The sequence below is a fragment of the Chiloscyllium plagiosum genome, unplaced genomic scaffold, assembly GCF_037043375.1.
Source record: "Chiloscyllium plagiosum isolate Xiang-an unplaced genomic scaffold, Cpla_swu_hap1 HiC_scaffold_11, whole genome shotgun sequence".
NCBI classification, from domain to species: domain Eukaryota; kingdom Metazoa; phylum Chordata; class Chondrichthyes; order Orectolobiformes; family Hemiscylliidae; genus Chiloscyllium; species Chiloscyllium plagiosum.
The window spans coordinates 78,128,532-78,153,262 of NW_028270149.1; the positions used below are offsets into that span (position 1 = coordinate 78,128,532).

General features: G+C 41.5%; 1 protein-coding gene across 3 annotated transcripts in view; it reads left to right on the plus strand.

Moving 5' to 3' along the window:
• The window catches only part of LOC122557100 (connector enhancer of kinase suppressor of ras 2), a 585,950-nt gene that overhangs the window by 59,293 nt on the left and 501,926 nt on the right, over nt 1–24,731 (plus strand). The window lies entirely within an intron of this gene.

Here is a 24,731-nt window from a genome sequence, read left to right on the forward strand (position 1 = left end):
ACAGGATTTGTTATGATCATGTTGTACAGTGGAGTTGGCCCAATGAGTTGATTAGCCTACTCCTGCTTTTATATTATTTTTGTCTCTATGTTTTCCTACACTTGTATCAATTGGCATTTAAGAGTGAAAAAGGTGACTTGAGGAGTCTTTACAGGGTGATATGAAAAGGATATTTCCTCTCCTGGCTCACTGTTTAAAAGTAAGAGGTTGCTAATTTAGGGCAAAATGGACAATTATTTTTCTCACATAGATTTGTGAGTCTATGGAACTCTTTTCCTCACAAGACAATGGAAGCAGAGTCCTTGAAAGTTATCAGGGAAGAGGCAGGCAGATCTTTTGATGAAATGTTATAGGGCGTGCTAAGCCAGAGTGTAGAGTGATCTAGTCAGCTACGATCTTATCAAATAGCGCTAACGGGGCTGAGTGGCTGACTCCTTCCCCAAATTCAAACGTTTGTATATAATAAAACAGCTATTGTTTTAGGAATAACAAAACTCCATGACAGGGCTTCGTGTGATGAGTGAAGCCACTTGGTAACAACTGATTCTCATCATTTAGTCTTGCAGTAAGAAGTGGCATCTAACTGTAATAAATTAGCTGAAAACCCAAGAGCATTGATGGCTCTCTCCTTGTTATGTTGGTGATGTAAGTGTGACCTACTTAGCAGGAGCAGTGCTGCCAGCGTCCAAGAGTGCAATCAAGAGTTACATTATCCTCCACTGGGCAGCTTTCATTTTCGATCTGTGTATCATATATTATTTTTCAGAATCTTATTGCAAATTTTTGGGGTTGTGTATACCTTAGGATTATCCCTCACTTCCATGCTCCCCAAAGAAAATAGCCAAACTTGGCAATCAGAGCTTTTGTTTTTGTGGCTTACTGAAAGGAACTCTTTCTCTGGAGCTTACCCAGAGTTGTACTTTGGGTTTAGAGTATAGAACTCACAACCAACAGCACAAGTACTAAATGTCTTGGCAAACTTCCTTTTGCTTTCATGCTTCTGTTGTGGACTAGACCAAACCCCCTCAAAATATATTAAGAAGATCGCCTAGACGATAACTTTTTCTTATTTTAAAGGCAAGTGCAGGTAATGCGAGCTGCACGTAATTCAACTGGTCACACTGCTAAATTTGGAGCAAAACACAGTTTATTCATACACTATCATTAAAATACACCAAAAGAAAGAATAAATTGGAGTAATTTAACTCTATTGTAAAACTTAACAAAATAATAGATTACATAACTACTAAACAGTAACTCTTCCAATATAGTAACATCCCAGAAATACACCCTGGACAAAGGCACATTCAGTAAAATAGATTGCCTCACATGCAGTTCTCCAGTCTAGGAGGAAGAACATCTCAGAGAAAGAGAGAGAGAGAGAGAGTGAGTAGCAGGGAGATATGTAATGCAACTTCCACCCAGCTTCAAGACCCCAGAAACTGCTGCTGAGAAACTAAAGCTAAGGACCTGGTTCTGTTGGAGCTTGACCCCACCCATTCAGGCTATCTTCTATTGTTCCAACTTGAAAAGAATCCCAAGGCCTCACAAGCTGTTTACCTCTAATCTCAACCTTTCTTTGTTAAAAAAAACGAGAACAAAATACACTTCTTAACGCCACATTCCAAGGATTCATATTCTGGAACATAATAGGGGTGTTGGGTTAGGCACTAGTAATTGGCTAGAATGTGCACGCTGTATTAATAATCAGCAGTTTCAGATCATTTTACACTATAAATCTGTCACTTTTGGTTTGACGAGAACAATCAGGAGATCCAGGATCTATTAAAAACCCTGTGAACTAAATAACAAATGGTGGGTAGAGGGAGCACAGGAAATCCAGGGACTCACCAACGGCCATGATGTGTGTGGATTCATCAGTGCAGTCAAGAGCATCTATGACCCAAGCACCCGAAGAATTGCCCTACTAAGAACTAAGAGTGGAGTGGCATACATCAAGGATGGAGACACAGTCAGTGGTCATTGAAAGGAGCACTTTGAACATCTCCTGAACTGAGACACAGCTCTCGATGTGGGAGCTGTCTACCTCATCCTGCAGCATGTTACACACCACCATCTCAGCACAAACCTAGTCCAATGTGAGGTTGAATAGGCCATCTGATAGCTGACAGCCAACGAGGCTGTTGATGCATTGGGGATCTGAAATACAGTGGAGAAGCACTGTTGCATGAATACATGATCTCATGATGAAAGAGGAGATACTGCCATGGGCACTCTGAATGCTGTAAACATGACCATCTTCAAGAAAGGAGTTAAGACCTGTTCTGGTGCCTGTAGAGCAATCTCTCTATTATTTACCGCTGAGGAGGTCATTGCAAAAATTCTCATCAATTGTCTCCCTCCATGGATTGAACAGGTCCTACTGGAGTCACAATGTGAATTCTAGCCATCAAGATGCACAGTGGACATGATTGAAACAACTGTACGAAAGGTGCAGAGCCATCAGTAGCCTTTATATTGGATTACTAGATCCAGCTCAGACATCATACATGTGTAATTTTGTGCCATCACACTGAACGTCTTCTCCATCCTTCCTTCTGCAACACTCTGCCCCATATCCTTGAAATGTCCTGCTTGTGTGGAGCTAATCCACAGGATGTATGGGGAATTGTTCAACCTATGACACCTTTAGTCTAGAACCAAGACTACCCTAACCTCTGACCTTGAGCTACAGGCAAAGCTTGCCTATCCAAACTCCATCATTGGTGTTATCATTGACGGATCAAGGGAAATGCATGTGAGAATGGGCCTTTGACTGAGTATCCACAAGAAAAAGGCTTGCACCAGTTTGTTCCTTATTCTCAAGATCCAAGGCGAGCCACTGAACAAGATGGATCAATTCCCATATCCCTCTCAGCAAGGACAGGCATTGACAATTAAAATCAACATCATCTCCAGTGTTCCAGAATGGCCTTTGGTCACCTGAGAAACAGTGTGTCTCAAGCCAACTACTTCAGACTCAGCACCACACTCATGGTCTACAAGGCAGCAGTGTTACCAGGTACTGTAGACATGGACAGCATTCAGTAGATACCTCAAATCCTGAGAGAAATATCATCAACACTACCTCAGCTAAATCCTTCAAATCCATTGCTTGGACAGACCTTCCAAAATTAGTGTCCTCTCCCAGTCTACCATCTCCAGCACTTAGGTACAATATAAGGTCAATCGTCTATGTCATTTTTATGTCAAAAAGACTTCCAAGATCACTTACCACTTGAAGCCTCCTCATGGCAAGCAGGGGAAACATTTCAGTGATGTCGTCAAAGCCTCCCAGAAAAAAAAAGTGCAATATCTCTATCAAAAGTTGTGGAAATCCCTTGTGTAAACTGCCCAAACTGGAGAAGCAGCATCCACAAAGATGTTAACCTTTTTGAGCATCTCTGACAGGGCCAGGTTGATGTCAAGTTCCAACAATGGATGGAGCATGTGGAATCCTCAGCTTCCCATCCAGCCTTTCCACACTGTAAGAATCTAGCAACCATTATATCAACAGTGACAGGGTGTGCTTTTCCAATGTTGGACTTTTTCATCACCTCAGGATCCCCAACTCTGGAGTGGAAGAAAATCATCCTCAGTCCAGAGGGACTGCTGAGGGAGAAGAAGCCTTATTTTGGTATGAGTTCTTGTGTTCTTCATATATGTTCAGTCCAGACTCAACATTATTTTCTTTTCAACTATATTTATAACTATGGCAGACTAAAGTTTGCCATTTTGTTTTACTGTTCCAAGTGACAAAATTTCATTATGTTGAGTTGGTTTTGCCAATGCATTGATATGTTTAGAAAATAAAAAAACATTTGTTTTGCATTTTTTTTGGTGTACTGTCACTTTGGAATTGCAAGTGAACTCTTTCAGTAATGGCATTTCTGATTTGACAAACACACTATGATTAATTGAGCCATTAGGGAATTAGCAATGAATATTCTGCTCAACTTAGGTTTCATCAGATTTTCAGAGAATAAGAGTTATGTAGGAAAACCCCCCTTGTGGGAGAACCACATATACAATGTATTCACGCTATTTGTTCTGTTCCTGCATCAATGTTATCTGTTGGGAAAATTAACATTTGCCATTCATGCATTATATAGTGTGTTTGTAAGAGAAATAAGAAGGAACATTAGTGAAGGCTAAGCAGGAAAGATTTTAATACTGCTGTTAGAGTATTGTAAACAAAAGTGTATTACATAATGCAAACAGAATTCTCCTGTAGTCTTGCCTTTGGTCATGTGCCAAGGTATATCTGCCACTACACATTGAAACTTTCCATTGGCATAAGAGGATTAAATTCCCTACAGTGCAGAAACAGGCCCTTTGGCCCAACAAGTCCACACCGACCCTCCAAACAGTAATCCACCCAGATCCATTTCCCTCTGACTATTGCACCTAATACTATGGGCAAGTTAGCATGGCCAATTCACTTGACCTAGAATATAGAATATAGAACATTACAGCGCAGTAAAGGCCCTTCGGCCCTCGATGTTGTGCAGACCTGTCATACCAACCTGAAGCCCATCTAACCTACACTATTCCATGTACGTCCATATGCTTGTCCAATGACGACTTAAATGTACTTAATGTTGGTGAATCTACTACCTGTACCTCTTTGGACTGTGGGAGAAACCCACGCTCACACGGAGAATGTGCAAACTCCACACAGTCACTTGGAGCTGGAATTGAACCTGGGTCCCTGGCACTGTGAGGCAATAGTGCTAACCACTGAGCCACTGTGCCACCCCAGCACCCCAAATCCGCCCCAGGATGTGTCACTAACTAGGGTAGATGGGTTTCCATCCTTTCTTTCTCTGTCAGCTTTTCCCTCTGTTGCACAGGGATGCCTCAATGCTCATTCCCTCGTATCAATCATAGCTTTTGATTGGGTGAGTGGTTCTACAGCCAGATATCTTTCTTTCTAGTAATTCACATCATTTATTTGAACTGGGGCTGGCACCAATACACATTTGCTTGCTTCAACTGAGTCCTTTTGTGCTTAAAGAGCCCTGCAATAGGATTTGGACCCAAAGCTCAGAGGCAAATGGTCTGTTTTTCATATATACAGGTTGTTCTGCTATAGCATGCGTTATGTTAACACAAGTTCACTGTAACGTGATTGACAAATTAGGGGCACTGTTTCTAAAGGATGAACTATTAAAACGTGTGTTGTCTGTAATGTGATTACATCAGCAACATTTAAAGTGCTGTTTCTAAAGCGATAACACAAGGTTGCACAAGAACGCAATGTTATGTCATGGGGTAAACCCTCCTGCTTAATTTAAATCAGCAACACAGAAAAGATTTATCCCATGCAGCAATCTGTGAAAATTCAAGAGGCCAAGAACGATTTAAAGTAAAAATTAGCAATTTTATTTCTTATAATATAACAGAGAATAATTAACTACCAACTATTTACAACTCCTTCCACTAATCTATCTTTAACTTGCCCTTCTCTAATACTAGTCTGATAAAACCCTGATTAAGATTTACTGAAAAATTCAAATTTCAAAACCAGCCAGCGGTCGAATCTTCTCTTTATATCTTCCTCTGTAGAGTTCCTCTCCAGGTCTGTGTTGAGGTTTTTCTCTGTGTAAACTCCTTCTCTAGACAGGTACCTCTCAGAGAGTTCTGACTGACAGCCTACATCTGTTGGTCTTTTGGCAGTTCTCTCTCAACTGTTCAATTTTCCCCGGTCTTATACCCCCAAAGCATTGGATTGTGTCATTGGCTTTTAATATTGTCAATACACTAAATTCAAACTTGATTGGAGTTTAGTATTTTTTGAGGGTATAATTTAAACTGATTAACCAAATTCAAATTTGTTTTTGTCTCCAGGCAACCAGCTTACATTAGCTGTTGGACTACATGTTACATTGTATCTTGTTGGAGCTGTCAGGTAGTTCTGCTAGCTTTTAACTTTCTTAAAGGTACAGTACCCCTACATCTTCAGAACACCTCCCCCCTTAAGAAAAAATGAACCATCATAATGAAAAGATGGCTTCATTTTGTTTTCTATTCTTTAAACACATTATCCCAACATACTGATAACTTTAATCTAAGTTTGCCTTAACTTCTTCCTATATAACTGTGTCTACATATATATGTGTATATATAGCATTTAATCTTATCTAAACTTCATCAGTTAAATCCACGATAACGCATCTACGATTACAGGGGAACCTCGCTTATCGGAACGAGATGGCGGGCACTGTTTCGGTCGGATAATCGATTTTTCGGTTAATTGATTAAATGCCTTTGCACTGGTGCTCGGAGTTTTTAAAAGTCTGCTTCTTTCAGGAGACTGCAGCAGTTTACAGTGTGCGATCCCCACCCCAGAACCGCTCCCATCCAACACCGCCCCCAGTCCTGTCTGCCCCCACCCCCCCAACCCTGTCCGCCCCCAACCCTGTCCAACCCTGCCCCCGCTATCAAAGCTGAAAATGTGTTGCTGGAACAGCGTAGCAGGTCAGGCAGCATCCAGGGAGCAGGAGAATCGACCTTTCGAGCATAAGCCCTTCTTCAGGAATCAAACCCCATCTCCTCCGCCCCCAGCCCCGTCCAACACCACCCCCCACGTCCCCAGCCCCGTCCAACACTGCCTCCGCGCCACCAACCCTGTCCAATACCGGCCCCCCCACCCTCTGCCCCCCAAACCAGTCTCCGCCTCCCAACATCGCCCCCATGCCCCCAACCCTGTCCAACACCAGCTCCCCTGCCCCCCAACCCAGTCTCCTCCTCCCAACACCGCCCCCACCCCACAACCCCATTTCCAGCCCCCAACACTGCCCACCCAAAACTGTCCAACACTGCCCCCTCAACCCGTCCAACACTGGCTCCCTGCTGACCAACCCCATCTGCGCTCCCCAACACCGCCACTAACCCCGTCCAACATCGCCTCTGCCCCAACCCTGTCCAACACCAGCCCCAACCCCTAACCCCGTCCAACACCAGCTCCAACCCCCGCCCCCGCCCCCGCCCCCAACCCTGTCCAACCCTGCCCCGCCCCCAATCCTGTCCAACACCGTCCCCATCCCCCAACCCCGTCCAACACCGCCCCCGCCCCCCAACCCTGTCCAACACCAGCCCCACCCCCCAACCCCGTCCACCACCCGCCCCCCGCCCCCGCCCCAACCCTGTCCAACACTGCCCCCGCCCCCAACACCGTCCAACACCGCCCCCATCCCCAACCCTGTCCAACACCGGCCCCACCCCCCAACCCCGTCCAACACCACCCCTGCCCCCATACCTGTCCAACATCGGCCCCACCCCACCACCCCATCCAACACCAGCCCCACTCCCTAACCCTGTCCAACACCAGCCGCCTGCCCCCCAACCCAGCTCCTCTTCCCTCAGCCCCGTCCAACCCCGCCCCCGCTCCGGGGCAGCCGGACTGTATACCAACAATAAGACTGCTGCTGCTGCTGCAGCTGCCTTTGTCAGGTAAGTCTCCAAATAGCACACACACACACACAATTTTTTTACTGCAACGTTTTGAGAGGTTCTATGTTTGCCCTGCACAGGACAATGTTAGACAGATTATCTGGGCAAGGGGAGTTTAGGTTACACCCCTCTGTAGAACTCCAGGTAAAGTGCAGTGAGAGAGAGAGAGAGGGGGCGCACGGTCAGTCACTTGGAGAAAGTGCCTATTTAATCATTGTAAACAAAAGATGCAACCACTGTTGGAAACACTTCTTTGATGTGATGTTTCTGTCGGGACCTCGAGATCTCCTTCGGATAATCCGATTTTCGGATAATTGGTATTCGGATAATCGAGGTTCCTCTATATATTCTTACAACCTGCAACATGTATAATTTTTAAATTAAAAGTCTGTAACATAAGACTCTAGTGAAATAGTTTCATATTCTTGTCTTTAAAGCATTCAAAGAATGTAAGAGGATTGTTATCTGTGTACACCACCGTCTCCGACACATTGTTCGTGACATATACATTAAAATGTTGTAAGGCCAGTACCAAACTCAATAGTTCTTTGTCGATCATGAGCTATTTCCTCTGGTGGATGTGGATCTTCTTTGACAAGTAACCAACTGGCAGTTCCTGTAGGAGGACAGCTCCAATTCCTTTGTCACAAGCATCGATGGCAACTTCAAAAGGTTTTGAAAAGTTTGGAGTAGCTAAGACTGGTTTAGTGGTTAATATTGATTTCAAATGGTCGAATACCTCCTGGCATGGTCCTGCCCATTGAAACTTAGTGTTCTTCTTCAGCAAATTAGTTAATGGTGCCACTACGCTGCTGAAGTTCAGAACAAACTTCCAATAGAATCCGTTGAGTCTGAAGAATTGAAGCACCGCTTTCTTTGAGGTTGGTCGTGGAAATTCTTCAATGGCCTTCGTCTTTGCACTCCATGGGGTCAGCCTTCCATGATCGATGTTATGTCCCAAGAATGTCGCCTCTGCTTTTGCAAATTCCATTTTATTTAAGTTTTGCTTCTTATAGTCATTCAAAGAGCTCTGCCAACTGTACCATGTGATCTTTCCAGGACTTATAAAGATCACGATATGTTCCAAATGGACTGCGTAGTTTGTTAGCCCAGCCACAACTCTGTTCATGAATCTTTGGAACATGGCGGGTGCGTTCTTCATTCCAAAGGGCATCACTTGTAACTGATATAACCCATTTACAAATGCAGACATTTCTTCCGCCATCTCTGATAAAGGTACCTGCCAGTAACCACGCATTATGTCCAACTTGGTGATGTAACTGGCCTGTCCAACTTTCTCAATACAGTCCTCCAATCTAGGAATTGGATATGAGTCCGATTTTGTAACTTCATTGACCTTCCAATAATCCATGCTGAATTATTGACTCTCATTCAGTTTGGGAACTCAGATGTTCAGTGAACTCTACTTGCTCTGGCTTGGTTCGATGATGTTCTTGTTGACCATAGCCTCCACCTCCATCTGAACCTGTCTGGCTTTGAAAGGATTAAGCCAATAGGGGTGTTGTTTTATCAGAGCAGTATTCATATGTCTACTTCATGTACAATAACATTAGTCCTCTCCACCTGATTCTTACATATGTCCTTTTATTGCAGTAACAAATCTTTCAACTGTGTTCTATGCTCCTGCAACAGATAGCTTACTAACCTATCCCACTCCTCAAGACTTCTTCATTTTTTAATATATTTTGAGTCACATCAAAATCCACATCATCTGGATTTGAGTCCTCACTCTGCGGGACAGTAACTAACACCTGTTTCTCCATATAGTACTGTTTCAACATGTTCACATGACATACCCAATACCTTTTTTTCCTATCTGACATCTTTACTAGATAGTTCACCTGACTCAACTTTTTCTCAATTTGGCTTTGAAGGATCTCCTATCACTGGTAACAGTATTAACAGGCCACCCCCTTTGGAAAGTGTCTGAGTCTCAGAGCTTTTCTCTGCCACCTGCTTCATTCTATACTGTGCCCTCTTTAGGTGCTGTTTAGCAAACTGACCAACTTGATTTAATCTCTCCCTTACCTCAGATACATTATCTAAGTGTGAGATCTCTGACTTAGTCTGAACTAGCATTACCATAAATCCTCAGACCATTCCACCTGCCTAGCCAATTTTTCAAATGAAATAAAGAAGGTTTCAGCATCTTTCTCATCGAAATGTGGCAGAGTTTTGACATAATTGTAAATATATCACTACCTTCTCTTTTAATTTCCATCCTGTTAACTTGACTTTGCTGACAAAGTCCCAACTTCTGAAGTTCAAATACTTTTTTTGCTCAGCTAAGAACCTTCTTTCTCTTTCTTTTGCCTTTCTGATCTCTTCTCTCTCATGTCTCTCTTTTTCTCTCTCCTCTTTCTTCTCTCTCTCTGTGCTCAGCTAAGAACCTTTTCTCTCTCTTTCTCTCTCTCTCTTTCCTCTATCTCTCTCTGTTTATCTTCTAACTCCATTTTGCTCAATTGTAATTTAGGTTTTTCTACCTTTACTGCACTTGTCTGTTTCTCTGACACACATAGTGTTTGAGTAACTCCCTTACAATTTCAGCTTTACTTTTGACCAAATCTAACTTAGTTGCTAATTCTAAAAGTATGACCTTTTTTCTTTCCTTCTAAACTTTCTTGGCAAATTTGAGAATCATCTTTAAATTCCAGAACCTCTTTAGAAATTTTAATAGCAATTCCTCTCACATTTAATTTAATCAACCACGTCACTGAAATTAAGCAAATTGTCTCAATTACATTTTATTTAAAGATCCAGGACACTGACTTGCAAGTGTTTAAATCTGCTGGGAATTTTTGTACCCCCAAAATCCCAGACCCAAACTGTTCAAATTGTGGACAAAAGCCCCCTAAATCATTCAAATCCTAGGTGAGCCCCCGAACTGTTACATCATGGGGTAAATCCTCCTGCTTAATTTAAACCAGCAACACAGAAAAGATTTATCCTTCCAGAGAGTTCTGACTAGAAGCCTACAGCTGTTGGTCTTTTGGCAGTTCTCTCCCAACTGTTCAATTTTTCCCTGGTCTTATACCCCCAAAGGATCAACTGGGTCATTGGCTTTTAATATTGTCAATATACTAAATTCAAACTTGATTGGAGTTTGGTATTTTTTGGGGTATAATTGGCCTATTTCAAATTTGTTTTTGTCTTCAGGCAACCAGCTGCACTAGCTGCTCGACCAAAAGGTTACATTATATCTTGTTCAGAATACTTGGTGCTGTCAGGTAGTTCTGCTAGCTTTGAACTTTCTTAAAGGTACAGTGCCCCTACAGCTCCATAACAGCAACCATTGCATTATAGAAGAACTACCTGTCTTACATATGATGAAATATTACAGCACTCCAGTTGCAGTGGCACGGTGCTGACTCATTGCAAAGCCTGGTTAGTGCTTCAGAGCTGGTGGTCTTATAAGAGTCTTGATTTGAATGTGCTCAGTGTCAACTTACCAACAACAAACTGATTTGGTACAAATTACTTTAGATTGTATTCTTTGGAATTGGTTTGGTCCTTTACTGTTTGATCTTTACATATTGCGAATTAGATCCCTACAGTTCAGAGTTTCATAAATGGATGAAATCTTGTTGATTTCATAGTGGAGTGAATTTTGATTGATTGTTGGTAATAAGAGAAATTGCATTTGTGTAGGATTTCAGAATATCCAAGATGCTCTGCTGTGTGACAAACCTGTTGAAGTGCTTATAATAGTTATACTATTGGGAAATGGGGCTGCCAGGTTGCATATAGCAATGTTTGTGTGTATGAAGTTTGACACTTATGTAGCTTAAAGCTGCTGGCGCATTAGCAGAAAAATTAATGTCTTCACGCACAATAATAAGCTAAATAAACAGAAGTAATAGAAGTAGAAAATGTGAGAAATACTTAGCAGATCAGGGAGCATCTGTGGAGAGAAACAGATTTTGCTTCAGGTCAATGAGGATCCTTCAGTACCGTGTCATTGATGTCTGTTGGGACATAAGTATTGTCCAGGAGTACTGTACTGATGATCTTGCATAAAAAATGTATTTAAGTCATGCAATTGTGAGCTCAGGACATTTGTAAGGGTAAGTGTTGGACGTGGAATCGGGATGAATTCATGTGCTTTTCCTTGGACAGTACCTTGGGACCTTTTGTGTCCCCTTCAGAAGACAAATGGGGCCTTAGATTGTATGTGTCATCTGAAAGAAGGCGCTGCTTTCAGGACTGGATTGTATTGTTAAACATCTGGACGAGAAAGTTCGAGGAGTCATGTTAACTGCCTGGATGATTAAAAATAGTGCTGGCACCCAAATGTGGAAGTCCTGCCCTCTGTTGGTAGAAGGATAATGGGGAAAAACTGACACAAGGGAGATCCAATTTCAAGAAATTCAAGCTGACTCCATTTCTGCTGTACAAAAATTCTAACATCAGTCACAAATGTTTAGAGTAGATGTAAATGCTCTGGAAGGGTGTGTAAGGACCATAGAACTGATGTGACGATGTGGATTTCTTTCAATTCCCAGTCCTTGAAATTATTTTTAAAAGCTGCCCATATCACTAAGAGTTGTAAAGACTACATTCTAGCTGTCACAATGTTGTTTGCTAACATTTCCCCAAGGGCTATCATAATGCCAATGTGAATGCTTTTCACAATCTGAAATGGTCACAGTAGGCAAGTGCTCAATTCACTGTTTGATCCACAGCTCAGAAAGGGTATGGGTGGAGCTATGTATAGTTTGTTCATTTTTATAAGGGATTAAGCACTCAATGAAATTTAAAAGTTATGTATTGTTTGTTCATTTTTATAAGGGATTAAGCACTCAATGAAATTTAAAAGTTATGAACAAGTTGGAGTAAGAATAGGAAGGCTCTAATTGTTTTTCAACCTTTATTTTGTTTTATTTCATGTCTTTTGAGGTTTATTTATTGTGGATACTACATGATTTGCGATTAAGTGTACAAGATCTTTGAGATTTATATCCATGAATTTTGGGTTCTGGGAATTCTAAGTTAAACATATGGGTTTGTCTGTGTGTTTAGGCTTTTTTTAAAATGAGGGAAAAACTAGGAGACCCATAATTCCAAGTGAGAGGACATTATCCAGAGATCCTCAGCAATCACCCAGTGTTCTTCAGGGGAGAACTTTCCAACTCTGTCTTTTGTTTTCAATCTTTGCTGAAGTTGTTTGAGACAGAAATATATGTTGAGCTTCAAAATACTGAAGTCTTTTTATGGTGCAGCATGTGCTGAGCAACATTCCTAAGAATAGAGTCTAGGATATAGTTAGTGAAAAAGAAGCGAGGTTGATATTTTGAAGTTTAAATTAAAATAGGAATTAAAGCTTTGTCAGTGATAGTATGGCACTGGAACAAACATGAAAATAATAATTAAGAAAAGTAATCTACAGTTTCAGCAGCCAAGTTGAAATTTTAATTACTTTAAGTCCATCAAAGTACTAAGAAGAAAAGAGTCTCTTCTCTTTGGAGATAAGCTGGAATGGGTCTTGCTATAGGTATAACACGAGTTGCTTTTAGAATTGAAGCAGTGTGTGTAAACTGCACCAGGGTGTGCTAACTCCAATATAAAACTGTTGTTTCTGTTCACTCCCTCATAAGTGCTTGGGTATTTTTATTATGTGTTTTATTATGTCTTTGAGTCTTTGTATTAAGAGCATAAAGTTTTTTTTCTTTGATATATCTTCAGTTATGTTATTATAAACTTGCATATTATTGTGAAAACAAAGACTACCAGATTATGTACTTATGTTTTAGTAAATTTGATCTCTTTTGTGTGACAAATTTAAAAATCTATGATCTACCCAGTCATGGATCTGATTTATCAAGTACTAACATACACTGGATATTACTCCATAACAATTGGAACCACTGCATCATAGTAGAAACAAAAGTGATGAAGGTTGAATGGATTGTCTTGAGTTGGCAGTAAATTGGCACTGGGGTACAAGGGGCCATAGAAGTGGGTGGGGGATATCAGTTGACATTAATTTGACATGGAGGTAGTATGGGGAATGAACGGAGAGGTGAGCATGACAGTGTGTGTAGGATGACAGCCTAAAATATAGTTAAACAACAGGGACAATGTGGCAAAGAACCAAGAGGGGCCTTTTAAACAGCTTCCAGTTGGTAAATAAGTACTTCTCGGCAGTGGGTCCAACTCTCGCACGCACCCTCCCCTCCTCTCCAGAATGAAGATTGCAATGTTTGAGATATTTCTGAGGTAGAGGTGATAGTGTTACCATTTAGCCATGGCCAACAACATAATGCAATATAATTTGGGAAATGTCAAACATTGGCTTCAGTTTCAGCCTGACAATGGCCCTTTTGCTTGTGTGAATGATCCTTGTTTATGTTCCAGAGGTCATGGCAAGAAGAATAGCTTGTACCAATATTCATGGAGTTCACATGACAATTGCCTGTCTTCTCTTTGAATAGTAGTGTTGTTTCACTTTAAATAATGTGAGAACATCTGTGAGAAGTAGACAATGACTTTCATGTGAACACATACAAAGCTAATATTGCAGACAACAATCTCATGTCTATCGTCAGCCCTCTTGGTAATTTGTGTTTACGTTGCCATTATTTATACATAAGCACTGCGGATGTCTTATGGAATCTCAAGTGCTAAACTCTGCACACTGTGTTAATATTTATTGAAATGCTGTTGCCTCAGCAAGCTTACATGCTAAGACACTGCAGTCAAGTGAGACTTCCTACTGATTAAGCATTGTAATATTCAGTTGCTGACTTAGATCATCCCCATGTGAATGTGATGAGTATAGATACATTGGCATCAACATCAAAAACAATCTGTATTTAGAGTGAGATCATTGGGCATAAGAAGACCATATGTGAATGCAGTTTTCTAAAAGTGGCCTCACCCAATATCCTATACAGCTGCAATGTGATGTCCCAATTCCTATATTTAATGTTCTGACCAATGAAAGCAAATGTACCAAATGCCCTTTTCACCACCCTGCCTACCCGCCACTTTGCTTTCAAGGAACTACGTGCTGTATGACTTATAGGGGCTTGGAGGAAGCCAAGGAAGAGATGGGAAAAGTCAAAGGGAGGCTGAAAGTATATTCGTGAAGAGTTGTCAACCGACTGAAACGGGGGTAGGAAAGAATAAAATGGTTTTGAGTTTGGAATCCAAAGATTGGCAGGATTCTGCTGAAAGAGCTGCTCCCAACGGACAAGCCGAGAGTAACAAAAGAACACAAATCCAGAGTCAAAGCAGAGGTGCAGCCTGAGACTCACTATTGGAAACTCAGGGAAGGCTGTGAACGGATGTGAGAACGCGACACCCAATAAATAGAGATACAAACATCCAGCAAGGCAAGGCAAGAGTAGAGCCACAGACTTGCACAGACCCTTTGGTCCAACTTGTCCATTAGAATTAGAATCCCTACTGTGTAGAAGCAGACCCTTCAGCCCAACAAGTCCACACTGGTCCTCTGAGCAGTATTCCACTCAGACCCATTTCCCTAACTCATGCACCTAAACTATACTTCCCTGAACACTATGGGCAATTTAGCAAGACCAATTCACCGAACCTGCACTTCTTTTGGATTGTGGGAGGATACCAGAAGCAAACGCACACAGACACAGAGAGAATGGGCAAACTCCACACAGAGAGTTGCCTGAGGCTGGAATTGAACCCGCATCCCTGATGCTGTGAGGCAGCAGTGCTAACCACTGAGCTACCATGCTGCCCCAAGATATCCGAAATTACTGTGGTCCCACTTGTCAGCATTTGGCACATTTCCTTCTCAATCCTTCCCATTCATGTGCCCATCCAGATACCTTTTAAATGTTATCTGACTCGTATGTTGGATATGGTGGGATGGATAATGATGAGTTTCCTGAAAGGTGGGAGGAGGCCAACAAAGAGATTATTTTAGAAATCCCTTTTCAATGTATGGATTAGAGGTTTGGCATTAAGCCATGCAAGGTGGAGGTGTGAGCAATGATTTAGAGGTGGAAAAGATGTAAGTTTTAGTGACTGATCAAGCAGGAAGACTAAAGGTCAACCTTGACCAAACAGTCATCTGAAATGCCCTGTGATGTTTTACCTCATTATAATGAAAAAATAAAATCGTCAGTGGTCCTGTTAGTTGTTAGATGCGGGAGATCTCCCCCCACAGGATTGGTTGATTTATTACCAGCTTCACTCTGTCAGATATCAGAGGCTGTTGCCAAGAATACCTTTTCGCTAGAATTGCCGACACTGACAACAGATGGCATTTATTCCAGGATCTGAAATGCTAAAGATAGCTCCGAACACTGCTTTAGAAATAGTGAAGTCAAAAAGAGCTTTGCAGTTTTGTCTGCTGTTGTATAAATAGAAAGATTAGTGGTTTTTCCTGTTGCTTGTGGAGTATTTCTTATACATTGACAGAGCTTAGGTTTTGACTGACGGGTTCAGTAGATTGCTTTAATGAGTACAGTTAATTACAGTGAGCTGCTCAATTAATTTATGTTGTGGTTGATGCATACTAATGGGCAAATATTTCTCATTCCATTTTGTGCTACACTGCATTTCATGAAGCAACTGATTTCAAGTTCTTCTGTGAGGACTGTCCGACCTGCATGAAGGAACACCAGCAAAAGTAGCTGCAAATAGCTGTACAGTCCTGACAATTGCAAACAAATAATCATATTGGATAAAAATAGCTACTGCCGGAGAACCTCAGCAGGTCTGGCAGGAAGCAGAATCATTGTATTCAAAATGTGAACTCAGTCTCTCCAGAAACACTGCCAAACCTGATGAGATTCCCCAACACTTGCCGTTTATATTTCAGGTCTTCAGCATCCACAGTATCTTTATTTATGTCATCATGCTTTGTGCTTAAACTGTCAGCAGATTCAACATTCCACTAATTGCAGGAAACTGATAATTGGGTTTTGGAAATCCAAATGTCAAAGGTACAAAATTAATGGTAATTTTAAAAAAATTCATTCATGGAATGAGGCTGCCACTGCCTAGGCCAGCATTTATTGCCCATTCCTAATTACTCAAAGGGCAGTTGAGAGTCAACCACATTACTGTGGGTCTGGAGTCACACGTAGGCCAGACCAGATAAGGATGGCAGTTTCCTTCCCTGAAGGACATTAGTGTTTTTCTGACTCAAAAATAGACTTTGATGGAAAAACTCAACAGGTGTGGCAGCACCTGTGGAGAGAAATCGGTGTTAACGTTTGGGTCCAGTGACCCTTCCTCAGAACTCTGAGTTCTGAGGAAGGTTAACCCAACCCGCCAGACTTGCTGTGCTTTTCTAGCACTGTCTATTTTTGTTTCTGATTTACAGTATCCGCACTTCTTTTGGGTTTTTCTGACAATTGACAATGGATTTGTGGTCATCATTTGACTCTTAACTCCAGATTTAAAAAATAATTGATTGAAGTTCCACCATCTGCTGTGGCAGGTTTTGGACCCAGATCCCTGGAACATTACTTGGCTCTCTGGATAAACAGTCCAGCAATAATGCCACTGGGCCGTCACCTCCCCTGAATGGTATTGTTAACTGAAAACCTGTGTATTATGGATAATTTTAAGCATATCTTCACTTCAGAATTAAAAAAAACATTTTTAATGCTTAAAAGTGACATCGGGATTTTCAATTGACCAATCTGACCATGGCCTATAAGATGTGTCAACTGTTGAATGATATCTATCCATCTGTTGGGGCTGATGGGACTGCAGCTCTGGAACTTCAGTAAGGTTAGGTCAAACTGTCTGCTGCTCTTCATTCCTTAGCTTAACAACTAATTTTAGAGAGGCTCAGCCAGTAGTAAATGACAGATGTTAAGCTGTCCCTCTCTGCTGATGTCTTGTTTGCAGGGTTGGTGGTTGGTTCAGAGCTTTTGGAAACCATGTCATCGTGATGGCGAATCTCTGCAACCATCAGCCATGTCTCCCACTTGTTGTGATTGATGTTGAGGGCTGTTATGTCTCTTTTGATGGCATTCTTGAATTGGAGCTTTGAACATGGGGATACAGCTTCGATCCTGCGCCACTCCCCAAGTTAATGAAGCCTTCTTTGCTTGATTAGCTTGAAACTATCACTTTGCTGTCCATTCACCCACATTCAACCCCTTCCATACTGACCGCAACACCAACTTTTCTTGTTTACTCTCCAACATTCATTCACCCGGACACTCAACCCCATCGAAGTCACCACTCTTACACAGAAATACTCTTAGCCTCAGCCTTTCAATTCATACTAATACTTCTCTGTCTGTCTTCACTATTGAACCTTGCTGTTCTCTCTTCAATCAGTTAATACTCTTTCACTCCCTCTGTTCATACATGTTCAATTCTTTCCCCTCTGGCCTCCAGACTTCAAGCGTGCTGTCTGTCTCCCGACCCCCTCAGTTAATGCTGACACTCTTGTTCCTCCCAATTCGTTAAGTTCATTGTATTCATTTGAGTACATGACAATGAAGCTAATTCAATCCAGTTCATTTCAATTCACTTCCCCTTTGTTATCCGTTTACCCCCCTTTCCCCCACCACTTCTCTGTCAAAATCCAGCTTCTCTTTCGTAACTAATTATTCTATCTATGTTCAGCACATCCTCATCCATACTGTCCCCATTTGTTCTTCCCCCACCAAGTGTTCTGTGCCTGTCAGCTTGCCATACCTTCTCTCACACACCACCATGACAACTATTTTTTCCCTATCATCTGTAACTTTAGTCGTTGAAACATCTCCTGCTTTTACCTGGGGGGGGAGCGGGGGGGGGAGGGGGGAGGGGGGGGGGGGGAGGAGTGGGATGCATGAACAGACAACTGTTAGTGGCAGGAAGCCAATGAAGGTAATTCCAGAGGCCATTAGCAGACAACTTTGGAAGCTTGAAGTTTGCCAGTATACTAGACTTTGTAGACAGAGCAAAGTGGGAGGTTGGAGTGCAATGAGGTTCAGATACTGTCGTTACTTTAAAGGGCAAAATTGCCTAACCACAGGATATCCGCAACAAATGTGGCCACAACTGCTTGTCACTTGCAGGTGAATTGTGTTGGTGGTGAGGACTTGATTTGCATGTCCTATCAGCAGTATGAGGCGCCCATCTTGTGTTGCCCTATCCTTCTCCATTCACTACAGTAATAACAGCAGCACAACACTCACCGCGAACCACTTTGGGAGCTCCGACTGGCTTTTGCTCACTGCCTATTGTCCATAATAAGTGGCCTCCCCCGGAAGATCCTGCTTAATATCTCACCACCTGGTGAGCTGGGTCCATGACCCTGAGAATCAGCTGGGCTCTGGAGTTTGGGACTGAAACAGGAAAATTCAGCTCTCTATTCCCTACTTGGATGGTTCTTGCTGATCAGTCAAGCACTCCTTTCGCCCAAACCTGATATTTTTTACAATGACTTCTCTTGGCTGTCGTTCATATTAGTCTTCAATTCATGCAGATTCCAGAAAATCTTGGATGTTAGGCCACCTGTCGTTAGCCAGTCTGTCAGTGGAAAGTGTAGAGGTGAGCTAAACAAAATCATAAAGTGGTTTGAAATTGCTTGTTAAAGCCTGAAACCTTCAGTTCAAGACAAACTATTTACCTTCTTTCCTGATGAGGGCATGGTATGGAACTTATGAAAAGAGGAACCTTAAAATAAAGGAAAAGGGAAAACCAAAATGGTTTAAGCCAAATAGAAGTGAATAAAAGTCTAACAATTCAAAATTGTCCCACAACCTATTGCTTGAGTTACAGCATCGAGAGACTATTGTTAATAAAATGCTTAACATGAAGCTTTATTCCAACTGGAAAGCTGAATACTCATATCCACCTATTGGCTAATATTTGCAAATGGGGAAAAATGCACCACAAAATGATTGAAGTTTGTAAATGAGAGTTAATTTCATGTTAATAACAACTGTTCTGATCTGCTGAGATACTTGGGAATATAATTTCTGATCTGTGTTGTTCTGAACCAGTGCCTAACATGTTTGGATGAAATGTATACTTGATAAAAAAAAATCAAACATTAAACATCTGCTCATCTGAGACCGTGCTGAGGGAGTGAGAAAAATAGGAGGAAAACAAACAATGAGCTGGGAGGGAGATAAATGCTGAGTGCATTCTGTAACTTACACTAGAAATATAAATGGTTGAAATTGTGTTGGCTGTGCTTGTAGCAACTCATATAGAATTGGACCTGGGGCGTGGGTCTAGAAATAAGTATAGTCTCACTCTGAAATTATTAAATTTAATGTCAAGGCCTGAAAGGTATAAGGTACTTAGATGGAAGGTGAAGTGTTATTTCTCCAGCTTGTACTGAGCTTTGCTAAAGCACTGCAGCAAATCCAAGACAGCAGTGTTGGCCAGGGAACACAGCGCTATGATGAAATGGCAGGCAACTGGAGTCATTAAGCTGTGGACAGAGAGTAGGTGTTCTGCAAAGCAGTCTCCCAGTCTGTGTTTTGTCTCCCCGACGTAGAGGAGACCACATTGTGAGCAGCAAATACAGTTAACTAAATTGAGTGGAGTGCAGGTAAATTGTTGTTTCACCTGGAAGGTGTGTTTGGAGCCATTGAAAGTGAGGGGGGAGGAGGTAAACGGGCAAGTGTTACACCCTCTGTGAATGCATGGGAAGGTGCCGCAGGGTTCTGAGGAGTCATAGAGTCATATAAGTGTACAGCATGGAAACAGACCCTTCTGTCCAACTCGTCCATGCCAACCAGATATCCTAAATTAATCTAGTCCCATTTGCTGGCCCATATTGCTCTGAACCCTTCTTTTTCATATATCCATCCAGATGCCTCTTAAATGTTGTAATTGTACCAGCCTCCACCACTTCCTCTGGCAGCTCATTCCACACACACCACCCTCTGCGTGAAAAAGCTGCACCTTAGGTCCATCTTAAATCTTTCCCCTCTCACCCTAAACCTATGCCCTCTATTTCTGTACTCCCACAACCCAGGGAAAATACCTTGTGGAGGTTCTTAAACACAGACTAAAGCACTCTGAGGGAAAAGACATTCTACTCATCTCAGTCTTAAATATGATCTCCCTAATTTTTAAACTGTGCTCGCTTATTCTAGATTCCCTCATAATGGAAACACTCTTTCAGCATCTACCTGTCAAGTTTCTTCAGGAATTAACTCTTTTCAGCATGATCATCTTTCACTCTTCTAAACACTAATGGCCCAACTGCTCAACCTTTTCCTATATAAGATAGCCTCTTCAACCCAGCAATTAGTTAAATGAACCTTCTCTGAACTGCTTCTAATGTAATTATGTTTAGCCTTAGTAAGGAAACAAAAACTGTACACCTTACTCCAGACATGGTCTCACTCAGGCCTCATACAATTGTAGCAAACTTTTCCTTTTTTTTTAACTCAATTCCTTTGTAACAATCACCAATGTTTATTTGTTTTTTTTAAAAAACTTGCTGTACCTGCATAGTGACTTGTGATTCCTGTACCAGTTCATGCCAATCTTTCTGGAAAGATTTTGCAGTCTCAGTTTATTTAAATAATAAATTGAACTTTTTAAATTCTTCCTGACAGTGTAGACAGGTTTACATTTTCCTATAGTATAATCCATCTGCCAAATATTTACCCAATCGTTAAACTTATCTGAAGCCCTTTGAGACTCCCATTGTCCTCTTGACAATTTATAAACCTTTCCTTGCACAATTGGCAAATTTGGTTAATACACATACAGTTTTTTCATTTTGGTTATTGACATAGATAGAAAATAGTTGTGGCCCCAATACTGATCTCTTTGAAATCCTGCAAGTTCTTTCTTGCCAGACTGACAATTATCTTTTACATCCCTATTCTCTGCTTCCAGTTAGCTAACCAGTGCTCCATCCATATGAATATGTTACCTTATTATTTTAACTTTTGATGTGGCACTTTTATTTCTTTTTACTCACTCATGGGATGTGGGTATCGCTGGCTCGCCAGCATTTATTGCCTGTCCCTAGCTGCCCTTGAACTGAGTGGCCTGCTAGGCTTTTTCAGAGGGTAGTTGACAATCAGCCACATTGCTGTGCGTCTGGAGTCACATGTAGGCCAGACTAGGTGAGGATGGTAGATTTCCTTTCCTGAAGGGCATTAGTGAGCCAGATGTGGTTTTTCTGATAATGGTTCCATGGTCATAAGTAGATTTGTAATTCCAGATATTTTGTTTTGAATTCAAATTCCACCATCTGCAGGATTTGAACCCAGGTTCCCAGACTTAACATATTAATAGTATCCGATAATACCACTCGGCCGTTGCCTCCTGCTTTTCGAATGCCTTTTGAAAATCTAAGTACACCACATCTCCTTTACCTTGGCTGCTTGTTCATTTCTCAAATGACAGGGATAAATTAGTCAAACAAGATTTCCCAGTCACAAAATGATGTTAACTCTGCTTGACTGTTATGAACTTCCAAATGTCCTGCTAATACTTCCTTAATAATGGATTATAGCATTTTCCCTCTGACAGATGTTAGGCTCAGTGGCTTGTAGTTTCCTGTTTTTGTCATTCATCTTTCTTGACTAGAGGCATTGCATTTGCAATCTTCCAATCTGCTGGGATGTTTCAACAGTTTAGGAAATTTTGGAAAATCACAAACAATGGATCTATTATCTCTGCAGCCAACTGCTTTGAGACATTAGGCTGCAGTTCATCAGGTCCAGGGAACCTATCAGCTTTTAGTTATCATTGATTGCCTTAGTGATTAAGTTCTTCCCATCTCTATAACCCCATGGTTTTCAAGCATTCTTGGGGTCTCTTTTAGTTTTCAGATGAAGACAGACACAAAAGTATCCTGTTCAACACTTTTGCCATTTCTGTATTTTATTTCATTAATTCCCTAGTCTCACCTTTTAAAAGGCCATCACTCACTTAAGTTACTTTTTCTTCTTTTCAAAATACTTGTAGAAAATCTTACTTTCTGTTTTTACATTGCCAGATAGCTTTCACTCATTGTTCTGCCTCCTGGTTATTTTTTAGCCACTCTTTGCTCTTTTCTCAAATCTGTCCAATCCTTTGACTATTATTATTCATTATATGTTATCCACTGTTTTTGCTTTCAATTTTATCTTATCCTTAAATTCCTTTAGTGTCGCATCATTCTCATAGAGCTTTTCTTTCTCAATGGAATATATATTTGCTGAGAATTAGGAGCTATATCCTGAAACACCTGAAGTTTTTTCAGAACACTTCTCCTTTAAACTGTGGAAACTAACTCACTGATGTTATCAGTTCGTGTGAAGGAAAAGTTCCATGGGATTGCTTTGAATGATAGGAGAGTTGATGTAGTACCTGTGAGTGCAATATTTATTCACACTTCTTTAAAAGTTATTATGATGTTATCAGACAAGCCTGGCTAAGTTTTAACACCTACAAGTCTCTCAGCAGGCGGCTCTGAGTTCGCAGTTTGATCACAGCTTATAAAGATGCAGAATGAGAGCTGTCTTATACTTTTGCAAATTTGAATGGTGTCAAGCTTCTTATGTGTTCTTTGGAGGTACAGGCAGGTGAAGAATATTCTATCACATGTTTGAACTGGAAGAGCTTAGGCAAGTGAGGAGGTGAGGCATGCACAGCCCTGGCTGAAGGAGCTGAGGCAGTTATCTGACTAGTCCATTTGAGATTCTGGTCCATAGTGTCTCGATCCCTCACAGATATTTCCAAGCCAAGCATTTATTTTTCAACTTGCAGTCCGCTCACTCCTTCATATAGCAGCATGCCCTTTAACATCCTGTGAGCATACCTTGGGATATCAAATAGACCATTTGTTCCTCAGTTGGGATTGATTTCAAAAATATTGACAATTGAAACACATTATGGGAATCACAAGACATAGCTTTGTTGGGGCTCTTGTGGTGCAGTAGTAGTATCCTTATCTCTTGACCAGGAGTCCTGGGTTCAAATCCCACCTGCCCTGGAGGTGCATAATAATATCTCTGAATAGATTGATAAGGAAAACACTGACATACCTTTGTTGGTGATCCTGCGGTGCAGTTGTAGTAATGTTACCTTTGAGTTAGAAGGCCTGGATTCAAGCCCCAACCCCTGTTTCAGAGATATGTAACATTAGATTAGATTAGAAAAATATTTACATACCTTTGTTGTGTTTCTTCCACTTTCCCATCCTCAGTCAATAGTTCTTCGTCAGATGTTTTGCGAGACTTGGAATTTAACTCCTAAATAAATTCGAAAGAGCTGCAGATGCTGTAAATCAGAAATAAAAGTAGAAGGTGCTGGAAAAGCTCAGGTCTGGCAGCAGCAGTGAAGAGAAATCAGAGTTAACTGTTCGGGCCCAGTGACCCTTCCTCAGAATGGTTTTGAGGAAGGGTCAACAGATCCGAAACGTTAACTCTGATTTCTCTACACAGATGCTGCCAGATCTGCTGAGCTTTTCCAGAAATTTTTGTTTTTGTTTTAAAATTTATCTCGATAGGTGAATAGGAAGCTGGAGATAATTAAAGTGGTTATGTCTCAGTAGTTAAGGTTGTAAAGGGACCAAGTACGATCAGAATAGGAATTGGAAGCTCTTGCATTTGGTCATAGCTCAGTTGCCAATAATTAGCTGTGGTTCACCCAAAAGATATGGAGGCCTCAGTCAGTGGTATTTCAATTTAAGCACGGTAACATATTGTGTTTGGAACGGTTTGTTTCTTGTCATTGATGTAAAAAGTAAACTGTTCATACTGCTGTGTTTCTAGTTTCCTGCCAAGGTATCTGATTATAACCAGCATCTGTCATTGCCCTGTGGAAATGGGACTTGGCTGCAAAGAACTGAAGATGCCTGATAGTTAGCACCTCCGATTCTGACTGTGAATATCGCTCAATACTTATTTTTGCAAGATCCATTTAAAATTCTGAAATGTTTGCTGGAAAGCACACATTTCAATTGTGAGCGGCCATGTGTTTATCCTTAAGAGATGCTGCAAATTAACTGCTTTGTGTGCACAGCCTGTTTGGGTCAGTTTGCTCAGTTGGCTGGATGGCTGATTTGTGATGCAGAGTGACACCAACCGCATGGATTCAATTCCTGCATGAGCTGAGGTCACTCCACGAAGGCTGAATCCTGTCATCAAGTCACCCTTTATCTACACGTGCATAGTACATGACACTGACCCAGCTAGCACAGAGCTGGCTCAGAGAGTGAGCAGAACCCCTCACACTCCTATTCATATCTGCCAGCCCAGGGCTCCCTGATTGCACCAGGTTAACAGCCTCAAACAGGGAACTCGCATTCTGTGAGGTCCATCTGACTGATCTCGTTCCAATCACTACAGTCACCATAAAAG